Source organism: Coenobita brevimanus, chromosome 24 (genome assembly GCF_032717465.1).
Source record: "Coenobita brevimanus isolate Jiangsu-jjx chromosome 24, ASM3271746v2, whole genome shotgun sequence".
NCBI classification, from domain to species: Eukaryota; Metazoa; Arthropoda; class Malacostraca; order Decapoda; family Coenobitidae; genus Coenobita; species Coenobita brevimanus.
In genome coordinates, this window is record NC_136977.1 from 18,929,229 (window position 1) to 18,948,002 (window position 18,774).

The 18,774-nt window shown below is 41.7% G+C and overlaps 1 protein-coding gene, 1 non-coding gene and 1 pseudogene across 2 annotated transcripts in view; all 3 read left to right on the top strand.

The window, feature by feature from the left end:
- Positions 1-18,774, top strand: part of LOC145393437 (cyclin-dependent kinase 9-like) — a 398,106-nt gene that overhangs the window by 218,274 nt on the left and 161,058 nt on the right. The window lies entirely within an intron of this gene.
- Positions 7,533-7,651, top strand: LOC145393650 (5S ribosomal RNA). The gene has a single exon (XR_013896246.1). It is a non-coding gene; the product is annotated as a 5S ribosomal RNA (ribosomal RNA).
- Positions 12,828-12,944, top strand: LOC145393588 (5S ribosomal RNA; annotated as a pseudogene).

Genomic DNA, 18,774 nt, shown 5'->3' on the forward strand with positions numbered 1-18,774 from the left:
GTCCAGGCATCTCAAAATGATCGGATCTTGAATTTGGCTCTCTATTGTATTTTGTTTTTCTCTTTGAGGGAACTGTTACTGCGGGCTCATGGCCTTTGGTTCCTTCTTCCTCGCATAAAAAATGTATATATATATATATATATATACAGTATATACAGTAATCTCTCCAATATCCGATGTAATAGAGCCAAAGGCATGTCCGGATAGTGATCCTGTCCGGATATTGGGCCCCAGCCTCCTGAAATTGTACTTATGGACCCTAACTCAGAAAAACACCTATACAACTCCCTCTGGACATGCATAGCACCTATTTAAGACCCAAATCACACCAATAAGGGACATCTATCTATCTATCTATTGCCAGACGCCATAATCCCGTAAGGGGTGGCCAGTTGACTTTTGAGTTATTTGTTTTATGGGGAGGGGCACTAACCCTCCACCAACCCACTGGCTGACACGTAGGGAGCACATATGAGTTGGTTAAAAGACTGAAATAAATGCAAAAGAACCATAAAATGAGGTTTTAGAGGTAGGTTTATACAGTATTACATTCTGGGTACTTACAACAAGTCCCGGGCTCCTGGACTGGTATTTATGGACCCTAACCTAGCCTAACTCAGCAAAACACCTCCCTACTGTACATGCATAGCACCTAAGACACTATTCACACCAATAAGGGACATAAAAGAGTGAAATGAGGTGTTAGAGGTAAGTATGGAAAATACGGTACAGTACAATATGAAACATTCTGGGTACTTACAGCAAGTCCTTGGCCATCTCGATGAATGACCCGCCTCTTCTCAGACTCTAACAGTAAGAAGGAGTTCCTGAAGCACTTGCAGTACACTGTTCATGAAGTCTTGCACAGAACTTAGTCATTTGCACTCAGAATTCCATTCTCTTAACACTGCGCACTCATGTCTTACTTGCGCTCCATTGTCCCTTAGTGAAGTAAGTGTTGCACTCTGCACTTTAAGTCTTTCCACTCATAAAACCATTTTCTAAACAAAACACACTCTAGTTAATTTATGTTACATTGACAGTCCATTAAATCTTTGTCTTTTCACTCAGAACTCAAATTCCTTAACACTATGCACTGTTTTTTTTTTTTTTTTTTCACTGCACAATACTGTAAATTCCCTTGTGGTCTAGTGGAGAAGTTCTTGGCGTCTAATCACTGTCAGAGTCTGAGAGTAGCACATGTAGGTGACCTAGGGGTGCGTCGCTGGGTCGTGGTGATGGCATACCCACTGCAGACGACTCTGAAGAGAGGCGCAAACTCACGTCGAGTGGTGACTCCACTGTGCCTGATGTGCTGGGCTGTGGCTCGGAGCATGAGGGCCTGTTTTGGGGAGGCAGTGGAGGGGAGCCAGGGTTGGGCACAGCAGGGGTCACGAGCCTGAAAAAGCTGTCAATGGTTGATTGACGCAAGGAACGACGATTTTGACGTTTAAAGATGCGCTGCCTGAAAGCGCATACTTCCTCCACAAGTCCCAAGGGCTCTATCTCCCTGTCACAGTCCGGGTGCTCCAGGTAGTCTAGAACGAACTCTAGGTGTTCCCGGAGTGCGCTCAGCTTGGGGATGGCTGGAGTAGTGTCACGCTGAGAGGAGTCCACATCATCATCGCCATCCTCATCAGAATCTTCAGTCTGGGTACTGACACCTGCAACTGAAGATGCAATCTCGATATCAGACAATGTCTGATACCCATGATCGCCCTCGTTGTCATCCAACCACTCACGCACTTCGTCCATATCAACATCGTCCCTATGTGCACGGACGTGCATAAAAGTCATCCACGTCAAAACCTAGGAAATCGTGCTCCACATCCGTTCCGAGAAGCAGATGAGACCAACCGTTTTGTAGAGTCTTGACAGGGATTTCCTTCCATGCACTGGCCCAGTTGTAGATTGCAGACTTGATGTTGTAGAGGCGAAGGTTTTCCAAAGTTTGCTGGCCTCGTGTGTCCCATCCCTCCCTGCGCTCGTCCTCGTCCTCGAGAACAACCATCACCTCGTCCAGGAACTTCTGGCGGTACAGCCTCTTCGTTGCCATGATCACTCCTTGGTCCATTGGTTGGATGAGAGCAGTAGTATCAGGTGGCAAAAACATGCACCTAATGCGCCCATTCTCAGCCACCAACTCCTTGTCGCACAGGTGGGCAGGTGCATTGTCGAGGAGAAGGAGGGGCTTTATGGGGTTGCGTGGGATTCCCAGTTTCTCCGTCTGGTAATGGATGACCTCCTTGACGAAATGGCGGTGGAACCAGTCTTTGAAGATCTGGGCTGTGAACCATGCCTTCAAGGAATGGTACCAGATGACAGGAAGGACATTCATCACCCCACGAAGACACCGAGGCTGCTTTGCACGGCCAACAATAATGGGCTTGAGCCGGTGCATGCCGTTAGCATTGGCGCAACACAAAGCAGATATCCGTTGCTTGCAGAGCTTGTGGCCAGGTACATGCTTCTCCGTCTCCTCGGCTAGAGTGTTCGTAGGCAATGAGTGATAGAATAAGCCAGTTTCGTCAGTGTTGTAGACTTGACCGAGAGTTAGGCCCTCCCTGTCGATTAAGCACTTCACTTTGTGCCAAAACTCGTCTACTCCATCCTTGTTGGCGTCCAAAGCTTTGCCATGAGACTTACGGTTAGTAAGGCCATGTCATAACCTGAACGTAAAGAGCCAACCTTCGGATGCCTTAAAGTCTTGGGCGTCTTGAAGCCTTGCGAACTTCTCAGCAGCAGCCTTCAGCTCCGTGCCATGCACCATCACACCAGCAGCACGTTGCTGTCGATACCAAATCAACGTGGAGCAGTCGACTTCTGCATACTTGGGAGTATACATCACCTTCCTCTCCGTGTTGCATTTGGTTTTCGACGAGAAGTCAGCCGTGTACTGCATGAGTTTGTCACGGGATCTCTTGGTATCAAACAAAGTAGATCGGGCCAGGTTGAATTCACGGAGGATGCGTGAGGTAGACCATCCCGCATGCACCTTGTCCAATATCTCCCTCTTCTTCTCCAGTGTCAAAATCACTCTCTTCCTCTTCTCAGGCGGCGGGGCCATCATCACACACACGAAAGAGAGGCACGAGAGCAGCAGGAGAGCCTGCAGCAGGTAAGGCACCACCACAAAAGCGAGCACGTGGGCTGCCACGACGACGAGCGTGCACACACAACAAGAGTCGGGCGGTAAGTGGGGAGGATGCAGGGGCGCTCTAGCGGACGTCGGCGGAACAACGCACCAGAACACAGCTGGCCCGCGCCAACTTCAAATTACGTGCGGGAAAAAGTTCGATTTTTTTCAAATTTTTTGCGGTTTCTGGCCCACTTTGGGAATATTGGATCCTGGGGCGAAAATGTCTGGTTATTGGGGATGTCCGGAAAATGGGCGTCCGGATATTACGGGGATTACTTATATACATATATATGTACACATACAGTACATCCCCCTAGTATGTGAGTATATGGGTGGCAAAGGACGTTGCGTACAAGGAATTCACGTACTGTGAATACATAAACTTACAGGAAAAATTTCATATGGGCGGCACCCCCCTTCATGGGCAACCCTTGAGATGCCTTTCAGACCTAAGTATTGCACTATACAGGGAAACTATCTAAGACATATTACCTAAGATAAAGTAAACCAACAAGATTATGACTTTACTAGGCAAATCAACAAGGATATGGCTTAACTAAACCAAGAAGAATATGGCTGCTCACCTTTACCAAGAGGATAACAGGCATGATGGAGGTAAGAAGAGGATCCGAGGCAGGATGAGGCACGTAGTGTGCATCTCCTGCATCACCCACCACATGACGCAACACACCACCTTCCTCACCACTTTTGTCACCAGCACTTTCGACACTTTTACTAGCTGATGCACTCACTTCGTTCATAAACCCTTCAAAATCTATTTCTGACACCTCAGACATCGAATGAGTCTCTTGATCCTCCTCAGGATATGGCTCTTCTGATGTTGAAGGGAGTGATTCCTCACTTTGTTCAAGCCGAAGGTAATGGGTGATGAGTGTTTGCTTCTGTCTGTTTACTTCCTGGTTGTACTTGTCAGTGTAGTAGTGGAAGGTTTTGTTCAGAGAAGACATCACCTCCTCCACTCGCAGCTGAGTGCGTTCGATGTCTTTAAATTCTTCCTTGAATTTATCAAGGGCACACAGTACCCGGTGATCTCCATCATGGACAAATCTTCACTCTCCATCACTGGTGTTGCTGGCTTTTCTGCTGCGATCTCATGATCTGCGTCGGCCTCGTCCACTTGCTGCACGATTTCCTGGGGATGCTGCTCTGCTGGTACCGAATGTAAATCCCTGATCTCCTCCAGCGAGACAGCCTGAAACCCGGGCACAGCATGTGGAATTGTGAGATTGGCTGCCTCGGCAGTGGCCAGGGACTGAAAGCCGTTTCCCGGTGCGATTTCACACAGGTACGGTACAAGGAGGTGCCAATCTTGGTTAATTGTTGCAGTGGTTATATCTGCCCAAGAGGGCAACAAGAGAGTGATGGCATCCTTGAGGTTGAATGACCGCCAAAAAGCCAGAATAGTCTTCTCAGGAGTTGAAGTTGGTTGTGCGGGTGCTGTGCGTGGTGAGGATGAAGTGGGTGAAGCGGGTGGTGAGTCCAAACTATCCTCGGCATCCATGACATCATTCCCAACTGTGTTCAAGTCAAGAATTGCCTGCAGTTCCTCACAGCTGTCGGTCTTGCTGCGGAGGTGATCGTAGAGGTGTTGGTGGTATAGCTGCTTGACCTTTGCAATCAACTCCTGGTCTAGCGGTTGGATGAGAGAGGTCATTCTTGGGGGCAGAAAAACGATCTTGCATTCCTTGCTGAGGTCTGCTAGCCAGGTTGGATGATGTGGGGCATTGTCGAGGATGAGAAGCACCTTGAAGGGGATGCCAGGTTCCTGGGATTTTTCTGAGTGGCTGTTGCGGCATTTTCAGGGATGAAATGCCTCAACAGCCACTCGGAAATGATGCTACTCGTCATCCAACCATTGGAGTTGCTATACCAGTAGGCCTCGCTGTCATCCATGCAGCGCAGATACTTGTAACTAGAGTACCTATTTACTGAGAGAGTAACGACAACTTCGCAATAGGACGCCATTTTCCTGCCAAACGCGCGGCGTGCACCGACTCCCTGCCCAGCAACCTGCTGTCCTGTCTCTCTCCTGCTGGTGAAAGTTGCTATAAATACTGACGAATGCTTGATATAAGAGAATGTGATGAATGAGTAGTAGGATGCTTACAATGTTTAAATGGGAATATTTAACAATATACTATATTATAGCAGTAACTTGTTGAGGGATAGGACTTGATGATTACATTCTGTACAAGTTTCCTCATGGCTACACTTTTACTACTAAGTTCTATATTCTTCTTCTATGTGTTCCTTTTATCTTCTTCATTAATCTTTTTGCAGTAGAAATGCAAGCGAGCATTGATAAACTTGCTTAGAAGTTTTGTTTTTGAGGTTGTGACAGGTAGGAATATCATGGTTTTTGGTTAGGTTTACTGCTTCATTCGTCAGGGTTTTCTTAATGTTATCCTTTCCTATCAAATCACACTGACCTTTCCTGAGCATCAGCTCTATATTTTGCAGCATCTCATATACTTTATCTGACACAGCAATAAGTACTCCTTTTTTGTGTTCCTTGAGTAAAGTGAGGTCTGCTGCTCTATGAGCTGTCTGATGGGGTGATGATATTACATCTCCCAGGCACTTGTCACAGGTGGTCTCCGTGTTTTTTACACTGTGAACACAGTAGCCTATAAGATTGTACAAAGAATCACTCTCTGTCACTGACAAGTCCTGCTGACCTTCATCTGTGAAGCTTATTATGCTGACTTCAGATGCACGTGAACTGTTAAATTTTCTATCCAAAAACTCAGCAAAGAACTCCCCATCATCTTTTTCATAACTACCTGAGCTTGGAAGTGTAAGAAATTGAGCTGTACTTATAGTCTTCAAAGCATATGTGAAATCAAGGAGAGATGGCACAGGCTTTCTAAGGCGAACAAGTGAAAACAAGTTTTCTAAGCAGTCCTGAGTGAGTCTTGAAGTGAGCAGAAATGTATGATCAGCATCCAGAAGCTACTTTGCAATATCCAGGACTGAGGAAGTTGAAATTATTACTCCAGTTTGGATGGGTTTCCAATCTCCTCTGCTGCCAATTTTTATGCTACTGAAGATCTTGATCACGTCTCGTAGGAAATTTACAGCTTCATCATATTTCTTAGGATTCAATCCACTGAGTGCCAGCACAGGATGTCTATTTGTCATAAGCTGAAACCAGTGACTTATTACTTCTATTAGCCATGCTGTAGTGAGATACTCTTCCTTCCTTCCTTCCTACTTTATCAACTAGGTACTTCAGACCGCAACTAACCTCATAACTCAGAACTCGTGTAGCAAATGACACCTTCATCTTATCAAACTGATTTGGTACTAATGATGCCATGGTTAGCTTGGGTCCTAATTTCAAGTCTAAATCTTCCTGAAACTTAGCTAGATCATTCAGTGGTTCAGCACTAACAGTCCTGGATTTCTGCTGGTGTTCTTCCACAGTTTTGTCAGAAAGAGTGAGAGGGTTTCTGCTAACAGTAGTTGATATGATATTCTTAAAGACATGTGGAACATCAGCTAAGAATTACAGCCACTTACCAGGAGCCTCTGGATGAGGTATTTTGTTCACAGTCTGATTCCTGTCACATGACACTCCAAAACTCCTCCACATTGCCCTATTAGAAGCACCCATGTCACAGGTAACTGCTTCAACATGAAGACCTGTATCAGCAGCATGATTAATAGTGTCCAGAATTATGTTTTTGAAGACTGTGCCATCAGTTTTAAGGTTTGTGTAATGTTATGCTACTATCTGCTTCCACCGTGTTGTGATTCCTCCCAACATGAAAACAAGAGCATGGTCAGCTCTTCCAGTGTGTTGTGGTAATGTCACATTGCCTAGTAAATTTCCACTACTTGCATCATACACCTGCTGTGAGTGACAACTCAACGAGTGTGAGGCAACAAGCTATTTCCCTGTCGTTCATTTCCTTCAACTTCATTTCAGGCATATAAAAAACATTAGTTAGAACCCCAGGCTCAAATGGAATGTTTTGCAGCCTTCTTTGTAATGTTCTGTCTGAGGGTAATGGGTATTGTTGCTTCAAAAGTACTTTATAACCTGATGCACCACATGCAAATTGCAACTGGAAGGCCTTTTTAACTGTAGGTGATGACCAAGGAACCCCTCTCATGTTAACTCTAGACATTGCTTGAAGCTGATCTGGTCTAAATAGTCTTGAAATTCTTCCCTCCTGTCGTGCCTTTGCTTTAAGCAACCTCGTATCCTGTTTCTTCACCTTCCAAAGTTCGCTTTTCAGTTCAGCGACCTTATTGCTATCTGATCTTGATCCTTCATCTTAAACGTTGTCATCTCCTACATCACACTCGAGGGCACAATCCTCAGCTTCAACTAATATGAATAGGGAGAGAATATAGAAATTGAATTTGTGACGGCCTTGCCACGTTGAGTACACCGCTTCCCATCCGATCAGCGAAGTTAAGCAACGTTGGGTCTGGTTAGTACTTGGATGGGTGACCGCCTGGGAACACCAGATGCTGTTGGCATCCCTACGTCAAGTGGGGTTGGTGGAGGATTAGTGCCCCTCCCTGTAAAACAATTAACTCTAAGCCCTTGGCCACCCTATTTGGGATACATGGCGTCTGGCAATGGATGGATGGATGGAATTTGTGAGGAATATATAATTATTGAATTTAACGTTTTGAGTATAGTAGTAGGTTGGTGGATAAAGATCCTTTGTAATCGTAAATATGTAAATTTAGTTTTTGGATTAATACTTTTTAATGTATCGTATTGTTTCACAACACTGTAGAGCAAGGAAAAAAAAACTTACAAGCATTCAAGACTTTGTCATTTTGTTGGACCTTACAATATATGTGATCCAACCAGTCATTTTTCTTATGGTTCTCAGGGAGGCTTTGCTTAGTAGGAGATTTTCTATGTTTAGGAATGCGACAGTGAGAGAAGATAGTTGGTACTACATTCCACTTAAGCTTCCGTTTACCATCTTCTCATTTGCTCTCAAACTGATCTTGTTCAGAGTGCTCCTGTGAAGTGTTGCAGCTTCAAAGTAACCAATGATAACATTAGAAGTAAATTAGAGTATGTACCTAAATAGGTGCTCTCAGGTAAACTGTATGTTATACTGGACCCCTTAGAAACTTGTAACATTCATAGACGGTTGACTAAAGAGTCACGTAGGTACACGTCCACGTAAGAATATACAGTAATCCCTGTACTTTCCTGACGCCCGCTCTCCGAACATCCCCACTTACCGGACATTGTGGGCCTGGACCATCGGAACTGAAAAATGGCCAAAAAAAGAAAAAAATCCCCCAAAAATCCTAATTTTTTCCCACCCGTAATTTGAAATTGCTGTGCGACGCAAAACAGCTGCTTACACCATGGCCCCTTCACCCCTTTAGGGTTGCCGTTTGTTATTTATCATTACCAAATCTGGGCCAATTTGGTATTGAAAAATTCGTTTGGTAATGAATCGGAATAATGCATTACCAAACAGATTTTTCACATGTATGAGGATACACAGGATGGAGATGGTGGATTGTTTGCTCTCTCTGATTAATCTGCTACCCTACATAGCGTGAAAATAATCAACATGCTGTTAATTATAAGGAGATTGATTACATGTATTCTATCTATCTATCTATCTATTGCCAGACGCCTCAATCCCGTTTGGGGTGACCACAAACAAATCGCCTCCAAGTCGCCCTGTCCCCCACCATTTCACTGCCCTGCTCCCAACTCACACCCCCCTCTCTCATATACCTCTCCACCCCATCCCTCCATCTCATCCTTGGTCTCCCCCTCCCTCTTCCACCCTCCACCTCACTCACATACACTCTCTTCGTCAGTCTTTCACCCTCCATCCTCTCCACATGGCCAAACCACCTCAGTGTGTTCCTCACAACGCTTCCTATCACATCCACATCCACACCACAACGCTCCTTTATATCCTCATTCGTCAGCCTGTCTCTCTACGTGACTCCACAGGCTCCTCTTAAATAACTCATTTCCACTGCTCTCACTCTTGACTTGTGTCCTTCCAACAGTGTCCAAGCTTCACTTCCGTATGTTAGAGTTGGTATCACAATACTGCCATGTAGTAACTTTTTTACTTCCATGCTCACTTCCCTGTTTCTTATCACTGCTTTCAAGGAACCAGCAACCTTTCTTCCCTGCTGTACCCTTTCAAGCACTTCACCCTCCAAACCTCCATCCTTACTCATCACACTACCCAAATACTTAAATGTACTCACATTTTCCAATTCCTCACCATCCAACCTCGCTGTACATTCACTGACTTCACCTCTCTCAAAGACCATCACTTTACTCTTCCCTACATTCACCTTTAGGTTCTGTTTCTTACACACTCTCTCAAACTCATCCACCAAGCCTTGCTGCTCCCCTTCATCTTCACTCAACAACACAGTATCATCTGCAAACAACAGTACAGGGAGTTTCCAAACACTATCCTCTCTCACCAGGGTCACTCCAACATCCACTACCCTACCTTGTACCTCTTTTATTACCCCATCCATGTACAGATTGAACAACCATGGAGACATGACACATCCCTGTTTCAAACCAACTTTCAAAGAGAAAAATTCACTTAGTTCACCATCCACACGCACTGCAGCCTTCGCACCATCGTACATACTCTTCACAGCATTCAACAACTTCCCATCTACTCCATATATTCTTAACACTTTCCACAATCCTTGTCTATCCACCCTGTCATATGCTTTCTTCAAATCCATGAAAGCCGCATACAACTTCTTTCCCTTCTCTAGAAACTTTTCCACTAAAGATCTAAGAATGAATATCTGATCTACACAACCTTTTCCCTTCCTAAAGCCTCCCTGTTCTTCTCCAACTAATTTCTCTGTTCTTTCTCTAACTCTGTCTATAAGTATCCTACCATACACTTTTCCTATTATACTAAGAAGACAAATGCCCCTATGATTACCACACACTTCTTTTTCCCCTTTTCCTTTGTACAAGAGAATAATTATACCTGACTTCCAATCCTCCGGGACTCTACCTTCCTCCCAGGCCAATCTGCACATCTTCCACATCCATTCTACTACTATCTCTCCCCCATGCTTCAGCATTTCACCACACACTCCATCAATTCCTGGGGCTTTCCCCGATTTAACTTTCTTCATTGCTTCCACAACTTCTATCCTACTATCCATTTGTATATATAATTACAGTAGTGAAGAATAAATGCTAGCTTTACGAATTTGGTAATGAAAAGTTAAATTTGGTAATGAAAGTTGAGGAGATTGGTAATGTGGCCGTTGCGATCTGGCAACTCTGTTTCTCCGACATCAACAGTTACTCCCTAACATTGATTGTGAATAGATGCTTATCGCACTGGAAGCCAGGCGTGCTCGTTTTTTGTGAATAAACAGTGAATATACTGCAATACCTCGCCTCTAGACCACATGGGAATTTACAGTGTTATGCAGCGTTAAGAAATTTGAACTTAAGAGTCCAAAGGATCAACTGTGGAGTGCAAATTGGCAGTTTAAACTGGTGGTTAGAACTGCAGTGGTGCAGTTAGGAACAATGTGCAGCGTTAAACAATTATAACTCACAGTGCAAAGAATTAAGTGCAGCACAACACTGGATTACTATACGTGCTTCAAGAGCATTTTCACCACTGCCAAAACCTTAGAAAGGCAGCCACAAACGTGATGTAAGTACCCAGGCTGAGGTACAGTCACTTCTAATTCCTCATTCTTTGGTTCCTTTTCATTTATTTCATGCTTTATGTCCATTATTGGTGTGAATAGGGTCTTAAATAGGTGCTATGCATGTCCGGTAGGGAGTTATTTAGGTGGCTTTCAAAGTTAGGCTGGGTTAGGGTCCATAAGTACCAGTCCAGGAGTCTGGTGCCCACTATCTAGACAGGACCACTTTCCGGACGTGCCTTTGGCTCTATTACGTCGGATAGTGGAGGGATTACTGTACATGAAATGCATGAAGTACACGTATACAGTAGCACGCACTCACGCATGCACGCATGCGGACACACACACACACACACACACACACACACACACACACACACACACACACACACACACACACACACACGTGGGAAATGAAATTTAATGTAAAGAAATGTAAAATATTGGAAATGGGTAAAAGTACCAGGAGGCCATCACTGAATTATTTGTTGGGTAATGAATTAATCACAAAAATGAGAGAAGAGAAAGATTTGGGAGTGCTGGTCCAAGATAGTTTGTCACCAGAAAAGCACATTAACATGATAGTTGGAGAGAATTACAAATTCTTGGCTAACATAAGAGTAGCATTTCATTATATGGATGAGGAGATGATGAAAACATTAATAGTGGCCATGATCCGCCCCAGGTTAGAATGTGCAGCGGTAGTGTGGTCCCCACACAAAAAGAAAGATTTAAACAAGATTGAGAGAATACAAAGAACAGCAACCAAGATGGTCCCCAGTCTGGCAGACCTGTCATACAGAGAGAGGCTGGAAAAGCTGGATTTGCCTTCCTTAGAGGAAAGGAGAAAGAGGGGAGACATGATTGCAGTGTTCAGGACCATGGTGGGAGTAGATAAAATTGACAAAGAAGATCTGTTTATATGGGATAAGAGAGTAACAAGAGGACATGGAATGAAATTGAAAAAGTCAAGCTGCTTGAAGGATATCAAGAAATATATCTTTCCTTACAGAAGTATAGACATATGGAATAGCCTGGACAAAGAGATCGTCCAGTCTAAAAACTTAAATGAGTTTAAAGCTAAATTTGACTTACTGAGAAACAGCGTCGGAAACCCATGAGCATAGCACATTCCGTGTATATCACAATTAGGTATATTAGGTAAATACACAAATATTTGGAACAACTTAGACGAAGAGCTGATGCATGAGAAAAACATTCATGTGTGTAAAGGTAGACTTGATAAATGTGGACTTGGAGACAGGACAACACGAGCATTGCTCAATTCCTGTATACCACAAATAGGTAAATAGGTAAGTACACACACACACACACACACACACACACACACACACACACACACACACACACACACACACACAAACACACACACACACACACACACACACACACACACACACACACACATATTGAAGAGAAGATAACACAGGTGAATGAAGCTGTGCAAAGCTACAAAAATGATGTAGAAACCACGTATGCTGAAATGGTGAAGGTAAAGAAAGACTTAGAAACAAGGGTGGAGGAAAAAAGCATTAAAAAGGAAGTGAAAAGAATAATACAAAACAATCCAAAGTTAGTCAGAGATTCAGTAGAGATAAACAAATCAATAGTAATCACTAGTATAGAAAAGGAAGAAGTTCAAAACAAGATCACAAGAGACAAAAAGGAGATGGCAAATGTAATGAGCTGACTGAAAGAAGTATCAGAGGAAATCTGTAGTAAAGACATAGAGAAACACAAAAGGAGGGAAATACGAGAAAAGCAAGACAAGACCTCTAAAGGTGACTTTCCAGAGTGTAAACACTGTGGAAGAGATACTAAAAAATGCAAAGAATATTATGGAAAAAGAGGAGTTCAAAAATGTATGGATAAAAAGATGCCTAACACAAGAGGAACTGGAATTACTGAAAGAGAAGAGGGAGGAAGCAAAAACAAAAAATGAGGGAAGATCAGAAGAGGAGAAGAAGAAATTTTTTATACAAAGTAATAGGATTATGCCACGTTGAGTACACCGCTTCCCGTTCGATCAGCGAAGTTAAGCAACGTTGGGTCTGGTTAGTACTTGGATGGGTGACCGCCTGGGAACACCAGATGCTGTTGGCATCCCTACGTCAAGTGGGGTTGGTGGAGGATTAGTGCCCCTCCCTGTAAAACAACTCTAAGCCCTTGGCCACCCTGTCTGGGATACATGGCGTCTGGCAATGAATGAAATGAATGAATGAAAATAGGATTGCAGGTACGAAAGTGGTACACAAACAGGATGGAAGAAAAAGGAGGAAGGTAGTAGAACCATGTCATGACAAGTATATAAACAAGATGATAAAGTTGATGTACTAAATGTGGATGGAATGGTATCTAAATTACTAGAGATGAATGATTATGTCAGAGAAAATGAACCACAAATAATATGCCTAACTGAAACAAAATTAACACCAAGGATATCCAATGACATACTAAACTTAGAGGATTACAATATATGGAGAAGAGACAAATTAAACAAAGGAGGAGGAATTATAATATTAACTAAGAAAACTCTAAAAGTCAAGGAAATAAAACTAGATATACCATCACAAGTAGAACTGATTGCAGTAGAGATCGACACATCTGAAGGTAAAGTAATTGTAGCCAATTTGTACATGCCACCCAGATCAAACACATGGGAAAGAGATGAACATGAGGACCTGGCAGAGAGTACAATTCAGAGTATAAGATCATTGCTACATAAAATGGAAGAGAAATCGGAAAGAATTATACTAACTGGGGACTTCAATACAAATATAAATTGGAATACTCTAGATATAAATAGCCAAGAAAGCTGTTGGGACCAAAAGCTCCTGGATCTCGTACAAGAGTTTTTCCTAACGCAACATGTGAGGGAAACCACCAGAAAAAGAGGACTTGATGTACCTTCAGTGCTAGATCTAATATTTACTAGGCAAGAAAATTATATTGACAGTTTAATATATCACCCTCCACTCGGCAAAAGCGATCATGCAGTACTAAATTATAACTTCAGGATAGCATATGACATAGTAAACAGCAATGACAGTTACAAAAAGAGCCTAAACTATAAAAAGGGAAATTATGAAGACCTAAAGAAGTATTTCTTAGAAGTTGATTGGGAAAATGAGCTTAGAGGACAAGATTTAAATGCTGTATATAAAAAATTTTGTGAATTTTATGAAATAGGAGTCCAGAAGTACATCCCACAGCACAAAAAAGCAGATAAGAAGATACAGAAATGGTTCAATACAGAATGTAAAAAATCAAAAGAAAGAAGAGATTTGTTGTGGAATAGATACAGAAGAGACAATAGTGAGAGGGCGTATAATAATTACAAACAGGCAAGAAACGACTATACAAGAATAAAGAGGGAAGCCCAAAAACAGTTTGAAGAGGATATAATAAATAAAAGTAGTGATAAACCAAAGCTGTTTTACAACTATATGAGAAGCAAAACCAAAGTAAAAGATATAACACAATCCATTACAGACGAGGGAATCACTTATACACAAGAGAAAGATATTTGTGAAGCACTAAATAAGAATTTCCAATTAGTTTTTACAGAAGAAAAAAATTTTGAGAGGGACTATGTGGAACACGCATGTCCACACATACTACCAGAGATACAAATAGCAGAAAAAGTAATACAGGAGGAGTTAAGTAGATTAGACAGAGGAAAAGCAATTGGTCCTGATGAAATTTCATGTTGGGTATTACGAGAATGTGCTAAGGAGTTAAGTAAACCATTATTTTTAATTTTTAAGAAATCCTTGAGTCAAGGTACACTACCTGATATTTGGAAAAAAGCAAATATTGTCCCCTTATTCAAGAAAGGAAATAGACAAAATCCACTCAACTACCGACCAGTATCACTGACCAGTGTTGTAAGGAAGGTATTAGAAAAACTTATAAGAAAAGCTTGGGTAAATCATCTCGAAGAACACAGTATGATAACAGAAAGTTTGGTTTCAGAAAAGGAAAATCATGTGTTACTAATCTGTTGAGCTACTATGACAGAGTAACAAACACAATACAGGAAAGGGAATGGTGGGTGGACAGTATCTATTTAGATTTGAAGCAAGGTTTTGACACAGTACCACACCAAAGACTTTTATGGAAACTGTACCATCAAGGAGGAATTCGAGGCAAACTGTTTTGTTTGATGCAAGACTTTCTCATAAAAAGAGAAATGAGGACAGTACTAAGAGGAAACTACTCATCATGGAAAGAAGTGACTAGTGGAGTACCACAGGGTTCAGTGCTGGCACCAATCATGTTTTTAGTGTATATAAATGATATAAACAGTAACACTGAAAATGAGAGCTATCTGAATATGTTTGCAGATGATGCAAAAATACAAAGGAGAATTACTAACACAGACTCTTGTAAAGAGCTACAAGAAGAATTAAATAAACTTCATGAATGGAGTAGTACATGGCAAATGGAATTCAATGTGGACAAGTGTCATGTAATCAAGTTTGGTAAAAGTGGAAAAAGACCTGATTGGGATTATAAGTTAGGAAATAAAACCCTATACACATCAGAAAGAGAGAAAGACCTAGGTGTGATTATCAATAACAGATTATCTCCGGCTGACCACATCAGCGAGAAGGTACGGAACATGTATACACTGCTTGCAAATATGAGAATAGCATTCACATACATAAATGAAGACATGCTAAGAAGGATAATAACATCATTCATTAGACCAACCCTGGAATATGCATCAGTAGTCTGGAGTCCTCATCTCAAAAAGCATATATACAAGATTGAAAAAGTTCAAAGGGCCACTACAAGATGGATACCAAGCTTAAGGGACCTAAGCTACGAAGAAAGACTAATTAAACTGAATCTACCAACACTACAGGAGAGAAGGAAAAGAGGTGGCATGATAATGCTATATAAGTGCATATCAGGGAAGGAAAAATAGACATAAATGATTACTTAACATATGGAGAAGCATCAGCAAGAGGACACTGCAAAAAACTGCATAAGAAGAGAGGTGATAAAGACGTAAGGAAATTCAGTTTCCCGAACAGAGCAATTGATCATTGGAATGCACTACCGAATGAAATAGTGTGTGCCAAAACAATTCACAAATTTAAGGATATGTACGATAAATATGGTTTAAGACACGGGACATTACGAGCTTGACTCATTCCTGTAAAGATACAATTAGGTAAGTATTAGGTAAGAACACACACACACACACACACACACGAACAGCCGGAGAGGGAGGACGTCCCAGGCATCGCTCCTGACCTTGAGTAGTTTCAGGAATTTTGTCTGTCCTGTCTCCTAGGGTCTTTCTTTAAATTTAAAATAATGAAAGTTGGTAGACTACCAAAAATGTAAAGATTTGTTGGCAATAGTATACATGAATGTTTGTGGCTTATTGGTAACAGCTGTTTAGGTACTTGATCGGTACGTTAAAGATGGCCGAAAATGTAAACAATGAGGGAATGGAATTTCAAGGATTTGATGCTAATACTAATGTCATGGACCTAGTGAAAACATTAATTATGAGGATTAGTGAACTCGAAAAAAAAGTAGAGAATCTAGTGATAAAGGATGTGTCAGGAAATACGGAAACCACCATACAGAGTCTAATCCAGTCCAACGAATCAGCCAATGAAGAGATTAAGAATTTGAAGCGGGAAAATGTTGAACTGAGGAGGAAACTTGAAGAGAGTACTAATAAAACGGAGAAGGTGAGTAATGTACTAGAAGAACACAAGGCAAAGTGGGCACACGTAGAGGAAGAACAGAAAGAAGTGGTCAGCTTAAGAGAGATCATCCAGGAAGAAAGGGAAATGAACAAGAAAGAAATGGAAGAAAATGTAGTGAAAATACTGAAGAAAAAAAGAGAAAATAGTGAGAGAAACTGTAGAAAGGAACAGATGTGTGATAGTATTTGGAAACAGGGAAGAGGAAGAAAAGGTTAGGTTCGCAAGACTCGAGAGAGACACGAACATGGTGAGAGGAATATTAGGCAAGATTGACCCCGAAGGAAACAAGTGGGTAAAAGAAATTGAGGAAGTAAGGAGGATAGGGCCTTATAAGAAAGGGGAAACAAGACCAATGAGAGTCAAGTTTACATCAGAAAGTGTAATAAATGAGATACTTAAAGTGACCTGGAAATTAAGCAAAGAGGCGGGGATGGAAAATATTATAATAAGAAAAGATCTGAATGAAGAAGAAAGAGAAGCTTTAAAATCATTAAAGGAAGAAGTAAAGGAAAAAAATGATAAGAGGACAGAGGAAGAACGTAATACTTTTTTTTGGAGAGTATTGGATATGAAAGTAAGGAAATGGTATTTAAGGAAATAGAAGTGAAGGAAATTAGGGGGATGGTTGTGAAAGATCAGAAGTTGAGGAAGTGGTACGGACAGAGAGTAGGAGAGAAGAGGGTATTAATAATGTCAAAAATAATTTGAAGGTGATATATACTAATGTTGATGGTTTCATATCGACAAGGATCGAAATTAATGATTTCTTGAGAGAACATGAACCTGATGTCATGTGCTTTGTAGAGACCAAATTAAGAGAAGATATTGATGTTCATTTGGGAGATGGTAAATACAAACTGTGGAGAAAAGACAGAAAAGAAAAAAAGGGAGGAGGAGTGATGATAGCAGTGAAGAACAACATAAATGTAGATACTGTGGAAATGGGAGAAGGCAGGGCTGAAGTGATATATATGAAATTAGAAACTGGAGAGAATGTTAAGAGGGATATGGCGGTACTGTATGTTCCCCCAAAGACGAGAGCATGGAAGGATGACGAATACCATGAGATGTTGTCAGATATGGCTAGCTACTTGCAAAAAATAATTGAGAAAAGCAATAATATAATTTTGGTGGGTGACTTTAATTGTAAAGAGGTGAACTGGGAGGAATGGTACTCGGGAGGCGGCGAGGATTCGTGGGGTACTATGTTATTAAATATAATAATGAATAATGTGATGACGCAGTGGGTCAAAGAAGAGACACGGTTTCGAGGTGAGGACACACCAGCAAGGTTAGATTTACTGTTCACCAAAGAACCTGATGTAATAGAATCATTGGAATATCTCTGTCCTTTGGGAAAAAGTGATCACGTGGTCATTGAGTTCCAGATGTTAATAGGAAACGCCGAGCCAAGAGACGAGCTTCATAGACAGGGAAGATACAACTTTGGGAAAGCAAATTTTACAGGATTGAGAAACTTTTTTGAAAATGCGGATTGGAGAAAATTCAGAGAAACAAGAGAGATACAGAGGAAGTGGATATCTTTCTAGACCTCTATAATTTGGGGAGTGGAAAAATTTGTACCAAGAGTAAGAGGGAAAGAAAACAGGAAAAAGGAGTGGTTTAATAGAAGGTGTATGATAGCCAAAAAGAGAGAGATAAGGCGGAACAATTGGAGAAAGAGAGGTAACGACAGAACAAAGGAAGAATATAAAAGAACAAGAAACGAATACACAAGAATACGTAGGGAAGAAGAAAGGAATTTTGAAAAAGGTATAATTGACAAATGCAAGGATGAACCCAAACTGTTTTATAGATTTGTTAATGGCAAACTGAAACAAAAGGAAGGAATCACCAAGCTGAAAGTAGATGGAGAGGTCTTTAATGATGCGGCAATGCAAGTAGAAATAATGAACAAACGTTTCCAGTCAGTTTTCACTAAAGAAAAGGAGCTTGTGGAAGGGGAGGGAGTGATTAGAAATGTTCCGGTGATGAAAGATATAAAAGTGGAGGTGCAGGAAGTGTATAAATTACTGGAAACTCAAGATGTAAGGAAAGCCCCAGGACCTGATGGAATTTCTAATTGGGTACTGAAGGAATGCAGAGAAGAACTGGCGGATAAAATTCACAGCTTAATTGTATGCTCACTGGAAGAGGGGAAAGTGCCAAAAGAATGGAAGAGGGCAAATGTGGTACCAA